General features: G+C 37.9%; 1 pseudogene; it reads left to right on the top strand.

The window, feature by feature from the left end:
- The first annotated feature begins 10294 nt into the window (after positions 1-10294).
- On the top strand, positions 10295-10976 carry LOC127234359 (40S ribosomal protein S3a-like; annotated as a pseudogene).
- The last annotated feature ends 657 nt before the right edge of the window (positions 10977-11633 follow it).

The following is an 11633-nucleotide window of genomic DNA, read 5'->3' as shown; positions in this document are numbered from 1 at the left end:
TATATTGATACAAATTAAGGGTATCATCTTGCACTATACATTTCTACCTCTGATTAAGACACTTTTATATATTTTTGCAACTTTGAGATCATTGTTCTTATCCTATACAAATGTTTGAAGATTGTTTATTTTTATAATGTGAAGCTTTAGTCTTTAATCTATATAGGATATTAAGAATTACAGGCTAGCCAGAAAAACTAGGAAACAAGGAGGACACTGAGAGAGACATACATGGTCCCCTGGAGAAGGGGAAAGGGACAAGATCTCCTGAGCAAGTTGGGAGCATGTGGGGAGGGGAGAGGGAGTTAGAAGAAAGAGGAGGGGAGAGGTGGACATGAGGGAGCAGGAAGATTGAGTCAGTGGAAAAACAGAGGAGAACAAGAAAAAAGATACCATAATAGAGGGAGCCATTATAGGTTTGAAGAGAAATCTTGCACTAGGGAAATATCCAAAGACCTACAAGTATGACCCCAACTAACAATCTAAGCAATAGTGGAGATGCTGCCTTAAATGCCCTTCCTCTATAATGAGATTATATACCTTATATGCTAGAGCCTTCATCCAGTAGCTGATGAAAGCAGAAGCAGATACCCACAGTTAAACACTGAGCCAAACTCCTGGAATTCAGTTTCAGAGAAGGAGGAGTGATTGAGCAAAGGGATCAAGACCAGGCTGGAGAAACCCATAGAAATAGCTGACCTGACACAAGGGGTGCTCATAGACCACAGTCTGATAGCTGGAAAACCAGACCCAGATTCCCTGAACATGAGTGTTACTTAGGAGGACTGGGCAATCTTTGGGGCCTCTGGTAGTGGATCAGTATTTATCTCTAGTATACAAATGGACTTTGGGAGTCCATTCCACATAGAGGGATACTCTCTCAGCCTAGACACATGGGGAAGGGCCTAGACCCTGCTCCAAATGATATGACAGACTTTGAAGATTCCCCCATGGAAGGCCTCACCCTCTCTGAGATAGGGGGTTGATGAGGGAACAGGGGAGGATAGGAGGGAGAGAAAACTGAAATTGACATGTAAAATAAGCTTGTTTCAAATTTAAATAAAAAAAGAAAAGAAAAAAATAAGGTTAATAGTCACCTATCTTTGTCATATGTATGTTAATTAGGGTTTTTAGCTGCATAGAGATATACTTAAGACCATGTCGGGGTCCATGATCCTACCACAGCTGGGGTTTGCATTGATGTCCATGGCCCATGTTGCCACTAAGGGTCACACTGATGCCAGAGATAAGGGCCTCAACCTGTGGTCATGTGGGTGTCCAAAGGGCTGGCGCCAACACCAGGGCCAAGCTGATCTGAATGGCCTTCACTGTTACCCAGCCTGACATCATCCCAGTCAGGGCTGATGCTGAAGGTCATGTCTGGGTCTGTGACCCTACAACATCCAGGTTCTGTGGCTCCTGTTGCCACCAAGGGTAGTACAGGTACCTGGGGACTAGTCAGCCACTGTCCAAGGGACATGCCACTGACCAGACCATACTGATATAAGGGACAGGACTGTGCTTCCACCTGGAGCCATGGAGACATCCAGACCTGGGCTGCTACCTAGGACCATGTCTGGGTCAGTGGCCTTGCAGCAGCAGCTGGGGCCTGAAGTGATGTCCATGGCTCCTGTTACCACCAAGGGCTCTGCAGTCTCTCAGGATCTCATCAGCTACCTGAGACCATTTTGATGTCCAAGGGCCATACAGTTGCCAGGGCCATACTGATCTGGTTGGCCTGTGCTATAATTGGGGCCATGATAACATCTGATCCAATCTGCTGCTGAGGAACATATCTGTGACCATGGTCCTGCTACTGCTGGAATCTGTGCTGATGTCCATGACCCATGCTGCCAAAAGGGATCATAGGAACCACATGTGTTGAGGTGAGAGGGCCTGCTGAATACTGCAGCATGAGACCTTGAACCTTTCCTGGGAAGCACACTAGAGCTGACCCTGGTGTAGGGGGTACATCTGAGCAGGCCCTGGGAGCTTGAGTTCAGCAGAACTGACCCCACCTCCCTGACCACCTTGAAGAAGAGCAGATGTTCCTATGCACCTGAACCTTGACTCTGATGCTTTCCTTCATACTCTTTCAAAAGAAAACAGATAATAACTGAAAATAATAAATTACCTTTGTTTCCAGTTATTTATACCAGACATTCTCCCAAGACTTATTATAAACTAAAACAAGTCATGGGCAGATGACATGGTCCAGAGGGTCTGAGGCACCTGCTGCCAAGCTTGATGACAAGAAACAGCTTGGTGGTAGGAGAGAACCAACTCCCACAAGTTGTACTCTGACCTCCACACATGTGCCATGGCATTCATGAGTATACACACAAAATAAAGAAATATGAATAATAGATATGGAAAAAATGATCTCACTTCAATTTGAAGAGCAAAATGTATGTTTGAATAGAAATTTACAATACATACATGCAGGCAAATATACAGGATATAAAAATAATACATGGAAATATAGTAGGAATGGTTACCATGGGAAAAGCAATGAAATTATACAGATAAATGAAAGACCAAAACACATCACATCTAACACAGTCCCTTAGTGTTCAAATAGTTAGCAACTAGTTTACTTTTTTATTGTGATTGTCATTTGGGGACAAGAAAAGCTCATAATTTGGCTTCTTTTTTTCAGTTTATGGGTTTTTCTCCCCCCTTTTTTTCTTTACTCTTCTCTCATATAATAAATACAAGCTGACCACACCTTCCCCATTCCAGTCCCCTCCCTCACCTCCCCTCTCCCACAGTTCCATTGTGCCACCATTTCCCTTAAGAAAATCTTGTATATATGTTATAATTGTTGGGGTTTTTGTGGGACTCCTAACAGTGGGAGTGGGATGTCTCTGTCTAGTTTGCCTGCTCTTTGGTTGTCTTGCCCAGCCTTGTTTCAAGGGTTTGTGCCTAGTCTTATTGTGTCTTGCTATGTGATGTTTGGTTGAAATAATTTGTTTTGGTGGTTTCCTTTTTAGAAAGTCAAGAAAATTTAAATTCCACTCAGTGAAAGAAATGACTATACATTTGTCTTGGTGGCCTACTGCCCAGGATTTGGTGATGGGACCTACTTAGAAAAGGAATGCCTGTGTTTCTAGGGCTGGCAGTTCCTTCTATTTCTACCTACCCTTCTATTACAAACTCTGGAACGCATAATCTTTACAGTTCACCATTTCTGTGGCTACTTGAATATTTTGCTGCTTCGTTGTAGAGATGGGACCTCAAGATATAAGGGTTCTCAAGAAAATATTTTTTCCTTTCAACCTAGATAAAATTATTAAAATGTGTCCCTCCCTGCCTGCATGACATACTTGGTGGAATAGTGACACTAACATTATGGGAATAAACAACCACTATCTTATTGTGTTCAAGGCTCACTCCATGAGATGAAAGACCATGGGTCTAGGGGAGAGCCACATACTATTATTCTGATAAAGGAATATAGCAACAAAATGACAGCCAAGGGCATTCCACTACACCCATATATCAGTGTCTCATTCAGCCATCATAGAAAATGCTTCCTCCTGCACTAGATGGGAAATAATTGAAAGAACTGCAGCTAGACAATGTACAGACAATGAGATATCTTGAAACACTTGGTCATAAATGGGATGTCTTCAGAGCTCATGGAATTCAGCACAAGAAGAGGTAGAAAGATTATAAGGGTCAAAGCAGATGGATGATACCAACCTTCTAGATACAAACGTATGCTACCTTAAATGCACTTTCCCCATAATGAGAATGATTACTACCTTAAATGACATCCTAGAGCTCTCATCCAGTAGCTGATGGAAGCAGAAGCAGAGACCCACTGTTAAGCACTGAGCCGGACTCCTGGAATCCAGTTGTAGGGAGGTGGAGTGATGAGCAAAGGGTCAAGACCATGTTAGGAAAACTCACAGAAGCAGCTGACCTGAGCAAGTGGGAACTCATGGTCACCAGTCTGATGACTAGGGAAACAACATAGGACCAAACCAGGTCCCCTGAACGTGGGTGTCAGCCAGGAGGCCTGAACAGGCTATGGGGCCTCTGGCAGTGGAACCAGGATGTATTCACAGTTCATGAAAGGTCTTTGGGAGCCCATTCCCCATAAAATGATACTCTATTAGCCTATAAACATGGGGAGGGCTTAAGACCTTCCCCAGATGACTTGACAGATTTTGATGATCCCTCATGGAAGGCCTCATCCTCCTTGGGGGAGATCACTTGGGGGTCATGTCATAGCAGGATGGGAGGGAGAAGGAATTGAGATTGGTATATAAAATAAGATTGTTTTTAATTTAAATAAAATTTAAAAAATAAACAATAAATAAAAATAAAACTGCAACAATGGTAGTAATAACAGTGTCCCTTCCAACTATGACATTCTTTGATTATGTGGTTTTGAGTAGTCTGTATTAGTTTACATGAATCTCAGCATAACTAAATTATGTTATCTATATTTCATCCATTTCTGATTTTTCAGATGGAAAACAGTTAAAATAAATTTTTCTCTAATATACCCATTTCCTTTGTGCTCATTTGCCAATTAGTAACAGAAACTAAGAATTACTAAAATAAAGGCTTTTTAATTGGCACATAAAGTAACTCCAAGATTAGAACATATATTTATATACCTCAGTAGCCAAAGCTATCCAACAGATAACAAAGACTCTATTAGTGGATACGATCATTTACACATTAACTAAAACAAGATTTAGGAAAGGTTAATTTTGTGGTAGGTTTTACACAATCCATGAATTCAATAGTAATAAAAAATGGTTAAATTATAAAAATACATGGAGGCAGAATAATGTAGATAGTGTGCTGACAACACAGAAAATGTTCTAAGTGAAAAGAATTGTCATGCAAACTGGAAAGCAAATGTTTTTTTGTTGCTGCTGTTGCTTGTTCGTTTGTTTTTGTTTTGGTTTAATATGTCAAAGAATCTGTCTCATACTGACAGAGGAAAAACTGAGATTTAGGCCCCAGATTTAATCTAAATCCTTTCACATTTTAAATTGCCTTCAAATCTTACTTCTAACACAGAATCATAAAGGTAGGCAAACACAGTTTCCAAAGGAAACCGAGAGCCATTGAGGTACAGTGCTCAAAAAAAAAAAAAAAAAAAAAAAAAAAAAAAAAAAAAAAAAAGGAAGGACAAGGGACAGAAAGGACGGGTTCTGGTAATCTGGTAATCTAGAGCTACACTACCCGGCTCAGCCTGACCTAGAGCCCATTCTCACCCTTCAATCTGGTTCTCTTTTCACTCTGACCATCTGAGTTCAGGTTCCATGGAAAGTGTTCTGTGTGACAAATCCTAAGTGGTTGCTGGCTTTGCTCTTGGTCATCCAGAATGGAGATGGTTCTAGGGAAAGTAGAGGTCTTAGTTCATTCAGGCTCCATTAACCTTCTACAGCTCCAGTAAGAAACTATTCCCTAATCTTTGATACTTTACATATTTATATTGCCAAAATACTTTGAAGATGTAATCAAAGATTGTGTAGCTTCTATAGCCTTCAGTCTAATTTCATCACAGTATCATGGAGAGGCACAGAGCATTTCTATGCTATATTCACGATGACAGGAAGACATGGCTTGGAAGAGTGGTCAGAAATGTAATGCAGAGGACCCTGAAAATGGAAGACAGCAACTGTGAGCTAAGGGTTGCAGGCCATCTGCCAGGAACTGGGAAAAAATATGCCCCTCACAGATGTACGTTCCAGCATACTGTAGTGGACTTGCTCAACTGTGAGGTAAGGTTGTATTGTTTAAAACCATTAAGTTTGTGATAGTTTGTTACTATACAAATAAGTTTAGTAAAATAGGGAAAAGCATCTTTTCTTTTTAATCAGAGCTGTATGTTCTCTTTTTGTGTTCAAAATACAGGGCTGATTACATGCCTTCATTTTGTGTGCTTTTGAGCCAGTCAGCATCTCACGGAGCACCTGAAAGAGTTTAACTTTGGATAGTAAAACAAACCCAGTGTCTTGGGAAATAATTTCATATCTCATACCATTTTTTGTGGAATCACATCTGATTGGGCTGACAACTTCAGAAAAGGAAAGTTCTCTGTCTCTTGGTGAGGCAGCTTGAAATTATTTCATGAGGCTTGAATAGTTCCTAAAAGGTGGGCACACATTGGTGAAAAGTGTTTCCATTTTTCTAGGATGCCCCCTGTTTGCTGGACAAAGCTATGATATGTCATTGATTCTGTGAGTAGCGATGAAGAATGAAGTTAACTTGTACCAAGTTTCTAACTTATTCTCATGAATTTTGACACCTTAACATCAATGAATCTAAACTCCTGTTTGGACTGTTAAAGACTGAGCCTTTGAAATCTGAGTGCTCTGACTTTCATAAATAGCACTTGATAAATAGTATGAATGTAATAAATGCTTTTCATGAAGGTATCTGTTTATGCTGGTAGGAAGGAAGGGATAACAGCTGACTTCGTATTCTTATTCAAGAGTATTTCTAATTTTGGGAAGACAAACTTCATCTTCTTTCCTAAGAAAATGGAAGCAAGTTTCTGCAGCTGGTTCTGCCTCACATGAGATTGAAAAGATACTCTTACTCTTAAGGACTCCAAACATCAAGCTAACTTTAAGTTCTCGGTCTCATAAAACAACCATTTTAATTCTCCACCAGCTTCAGTCCTCAATAATTTAAGACTTTAAGAAAAGGTATTAAAATGGCATCAATAAAGATGCTGACAAACTAATGACCATGGAGAGAAGAAAATGAGTTTTCAATGAATGTGGTGGTTGTTGTTGCTCTTATAATAAATGAGGTCTTATAACTAAGAAGGCTGAACACTTCCCTCATGTGATTTAAATTAATCCATAAAACTTTTCATATGCAGTTTGTTCCATACATACCCTGAAACATGTTGCTTAAAAGGGCAATGTAAGTCCATGTCCCTGACGGTGAGGCAGACACACCAAGGAATCTTTAGTAACCACATGGATCATGCACAATTTAAGATTCATGGCTTGAAATTAAAAGAAACGTCATGGAAACCTCTCCAAAAATTTAACCACTCAGAAAAAAAAAATCTCTCCATTTCTAACATCTGTTGAAAGCAAAGGGAGAGAAAAGAGTCTATGCACAGTAATGGCTTTCACAGGGCAGGTTTCATTTCCTGGTTGTACAGGCTTCCTTACATAACCTTCAAATACTGCAGCAATTGTTGCCACTTATGAACATGATGAAAAGAAGCAAATACCATCATATGATCATCACTGCAACATCACTTTGACTTCTAAATGTAAACTTCAAAAATTATATTTAAGTTATAGAAAATAGTCTCTTTCCAACTAGTATTAACTGAAAATTAAATAGAACATGCTGCTTTTTAATATATATAACCAAAATAATTCTTTCAACCAGACAGAAATGAAAAATCTTACTGAAAAGGAAGTATGTGAAAGATTCATTCTTCTTCCAACAAGTAAACATCAAAAGTTGGCATTCTGTAGTGCTCAGGCAAAGCTGGCATTCCATGAAGAATCTAAGACACAGAATTTTCCAGATACATGAATCCATTTCTGAATCTTTTTTTTTTTTTAAACAGGATTCCAACTTGGTTAAGTGTGTGGCAGCACAAAATACCACCATAGGTCACCTTCAAGGTGCATTCTGGAAAAAGAGCCTCAGTCCTTTCTTTTTTTGGCCTCAGTAGGCAACTGCACACATAGCGTTTACACACACACACACACACACACACACACACACACACATACACACACACACACACACGATAGAGAGAGAGAGAGAGAGAGAAAACACATAAACCTTTTTTTAAAAAGTGCCCATAAAGCAACTATAACCAGCACAATTTTATAAGCATGAATATAAACAAATACATGTCAGGTTAAATAAAAAGTTCAAAGAAATCTTAAAACACAAGAAGACTGACTTTAAGATTTTAGTGAATGGTATAGGCACAGCTATTTCTATTTGACAAATATGGTCAAAAATTTGCATAGGTAAATTTCAGGAAGCTTAAAAATCTTTTATATTCAAAGTTCAACATCTCTTCTGAAGAAAATAGTATTAAAAAGAACATACCCCCAAAATAAAATGGCTGTATACAACAAGCATAAAGCCAACATTTTACTAAATGAAGAAAAGTTAAGAGCATTTCTTTCAAAACCTGGAACAAGACTGTCCACCCTCTGCATTCTTAACTGATATAATACTTGAAGTCTATACTAGAGTGAGACAAGAGAAAGAAATAAAATGAAACATGGGAAGGGAAGAAGTCAAATTATCCCTACTTGCACATGAAATAACCCTAGAATGAAAATATCTTAGAAATTCTACCACAAAAAAATATATACTCTTAGACCTTATAAACAGTTTTAGAAGAGAAAACAAAATCAACATGCAAAAATAAGAAGCTTTCCTATGCACCAATAATGAACTTAGAAGAAATCAGAGGGGAAAATCCCACTTTCAAAAGCTTCCGTTTAAAATAAATAAATAAAAACTACATTTGTTACTTTCCTGTTGCTGTGATGAAATACCATATCCAAAAACAAATTTTTTAGAGTTTACTTTGGCTTAAGATTCTAAAGGATTACAGTTTGTATGTCGGGACAAGGCAGCAGGTGACAGAGACAAAACTAGCTGATCATCTGCACACAGGAAGCAAAGAAGAAAACAGGAAATGGAACAAGACTATAAATCCTGAAAGTGTTCCCAATGATGTACTTCCTTCAGCAAGGCTTTACCTCTTAGAGATTCAATAACCTCCCCAAACAGAGTCACCAACTAAGACCAAGTAAGTGTTCAGGGATGTAAGTCTGTGGGGACATTTCATATTCAAACCACCACAGTTAGCTTAGGATAACCCTTACCAAAAAGGGGGAAAGCTTCAGACACTTAAGAAAGAAAGTGAGGAAGACACTAGAAGGTGGGAGGACCTACCATTCTTGTGAATTGGTAAAATCAATATTGTAAAAGTGGCTGTTTTTACAATATTTTTGTCGTTTAAGAAAATCCATAGATTACATGGACCTTCTCTAAAAATTCCAATAGTATTCATTACAGAACTAGAGTAAACAATCAAAAAGTTCACATAAAAGCAAGAGGATCCCAAATGGCCAAAGCAGAAATAGTTATGTGGAGATATCACAATACCCTACTTCAAACAGAACCAGCATAATACTATCACAAAGAAAGACATCTAATTCAACACAATGCATCCAAGAACCCAGAAATAAACCTACACACAGCTACCTCAGTACTTAGATATTTTAAACAATTTTATAAATACATAAGTACCATTTTTAACATCATCTCCCTCCCCTTACCTCCAATTGCTCCCATGTCCCTTCAACTCACAAATTATTATTATGGGTTTGTGTGTGTGTGTGTGTGTGTGTGTGTGTGTGTGTGTTTGTGTGTGTGTGTGTAAATTTATAAATACAATGATTTTGGATTAGGTAGCCTATGAGGAGCTCATCCCTGGAGAAGTTGGATTCTCCCTTTCTCATCAAGTTGTAGTTCTTCATCTAGGGTAGAACCTTGTGGGATTTTTCCCACCAGTATTCATGTCAGTTGTATTCTTTTTAAGGTCTTGTCTTGTCAACCATATTGTTGAGATTTCCTAGGTATAGCTTCCCTGTCATAGAAAGAAAACACAATCTTTCAAAAGACATCCTGGCCTTCTGGCTTGTACAATCTTGATAATGCTGTGAAAAACATACATTGGAAAAAAAGAAAACCTCTAAGAAATGATGTTGCAAGAGCTGGATTTTCTCATGTACAAGAAAAAATTTAAGTGTAGCTTTCTCAAAATGGATGAAAATCAATTCAAAATTAATCAGAGTTCTGAATGTAAGGTCTAAATTCTTGTAACAACTAGAAGAGAGCAAAGAAAACACTTTGAGACATAGCATAGATGATGATTCTCTAAAAATATAATACAGAAATTAATTTCAAGAATTGTCAAATGATATTACAATAAATTTCAAAGCTTCTGACAGGAGGAAATAATTGCCAGACTACAGAAACTGTCTCACTGCTTAGAGAATGGGGAAACAAACCTGACTGTGGCAGGGACTAAGGTGTAGAATGTACGAAGTACTTCAAAAATAAACACCAAAACCCAAAATCATCCTATTAATACATGTGCTAATGAACGGAATAGACCACTCTCAAAAGAAGAAATTAAAATGGACAATAAATATTTGAAAAAGTTCCAGCATTGTTACCTATTAGAAAACTCTAAAATGCTTTAGCCTCTCAGAGCAGCAGTTGGCAAGAAGAAACCAGTTTCTAAGAAAGTTGATATGATGCAAAGGCTCCAAATATGTTCATTATTAGAAACATTGGATGAACACTTCATAAAGACTCAATGAACCCAAATTACATCTGATGGCCTCGGAAGTTGTGTGTTTGAAGTGAGCCTTGCTACAGAATAATGAAGTTGCATTTTAAAAATTCAAGATAATTACTAAGAATGTTCAGGGCAAAAACTGTCTGACTAACTTCTGTGTAATGGATCTTACCCTGGACAAAGATGTGTTCCATAGTCAAAAGGTGACAGATCATGATTGAAACTCATGCTAATAAGACAACTGACAATAAGTTGCTCCATTTTTTTAGTTGGTTTCACTAAAAAAATCACAACAATAAGATATGCAAGACCTCCTATGTGCAATAGCATCTGACAGATCTAACAGAAGATGATGGAAATCATGACCCAAGGAATGCAGACTTGAAATAAGTGGTTAATAAATTGAACCCAGACAACATTGGAAAAGACAGAGAAAAGACTTTCCAGTCCATATGGACTCTTCATGATTCCTTCATTAGAAAAGTAAAAATGCTGAAGAAACCTAAGTTTAGACTGGGAAAACTCATGACTCCATTGTGAAGGTGGCAGTTCTGCAAAAGCTTCTGGTGATGAGGCAGGGGCTAAAGTTGAGCAAACTGATAGATGTGAACCACCAGTCCAAGAAGCTGCTTAAAAATTCAGACTTTTAATAGTAACAAATAAAAAGTCCTATTTGTGATGATAAAAATAAAAAGAAAGAAAACAGTCTCTAAATTAAAACTGCCTTGAGACGGAATTTCACTCAGGTCAATGTGACCATCATAAAGAGAGCAAATAACAACAAACACTAGGGAACATGTGGGAAAAGATGAACCTATTTCTGGTGGGAGAGAATCTTATATGACCATTCTAAAAACAGTCTTGGGTATATAACAAAAGAACTGTAAGTCAATACACCAAAAGGAGAATTTATATAACCATATTTATCAAAATATTGTTTACAGTAGGCAGGAAACATAAATAGCCTACATATCTATGGAAAAATGATTAATTTTTTTAAAAATATGTTATATATACACAATGGGATTTTATACAGTCATAAAGAAAAATGAAATCATGGCAATTATAGGAAAATGAAGGCAACTAAAAAATACTATGATGTGTTGAGTCCAGCCTGGTGTACAAAGCTAGTCCCTGGACAGGTACCAAAGCTACACAGAGAAACCCTGTCTCAAAAAACCAAAAAAAGAAAAAAAGTAAAGAAAGAAAGAAGAAAAGAAAAAGAAAGAAAGGAAAAGAAAATATCAGGATGTGAAATAAATACTGAATGTTAACTCTTAGGTGCAGAATC

The sequence above is a fragment of the Phodopus roborovskii genome, unplaced genomic scaffold (genome assembly GCF_943737965.1).
Source record: "Phodopus roborovskii unplaced genomic scaffold, PHOROB, whole genome shotgun sequence".
Classification (NCBI taxonomy): domain Eukaryota; kingdom Metazoa; phylum Chordata; class Mammalia; order Rodentia; family Cricetidae; genus Phodopus; species Phodopus roborovskii.
Note: the sequence above shows the minus strand (reverse complement) of the source record. Positions and strands in the feature narration are given on the sequence as shown.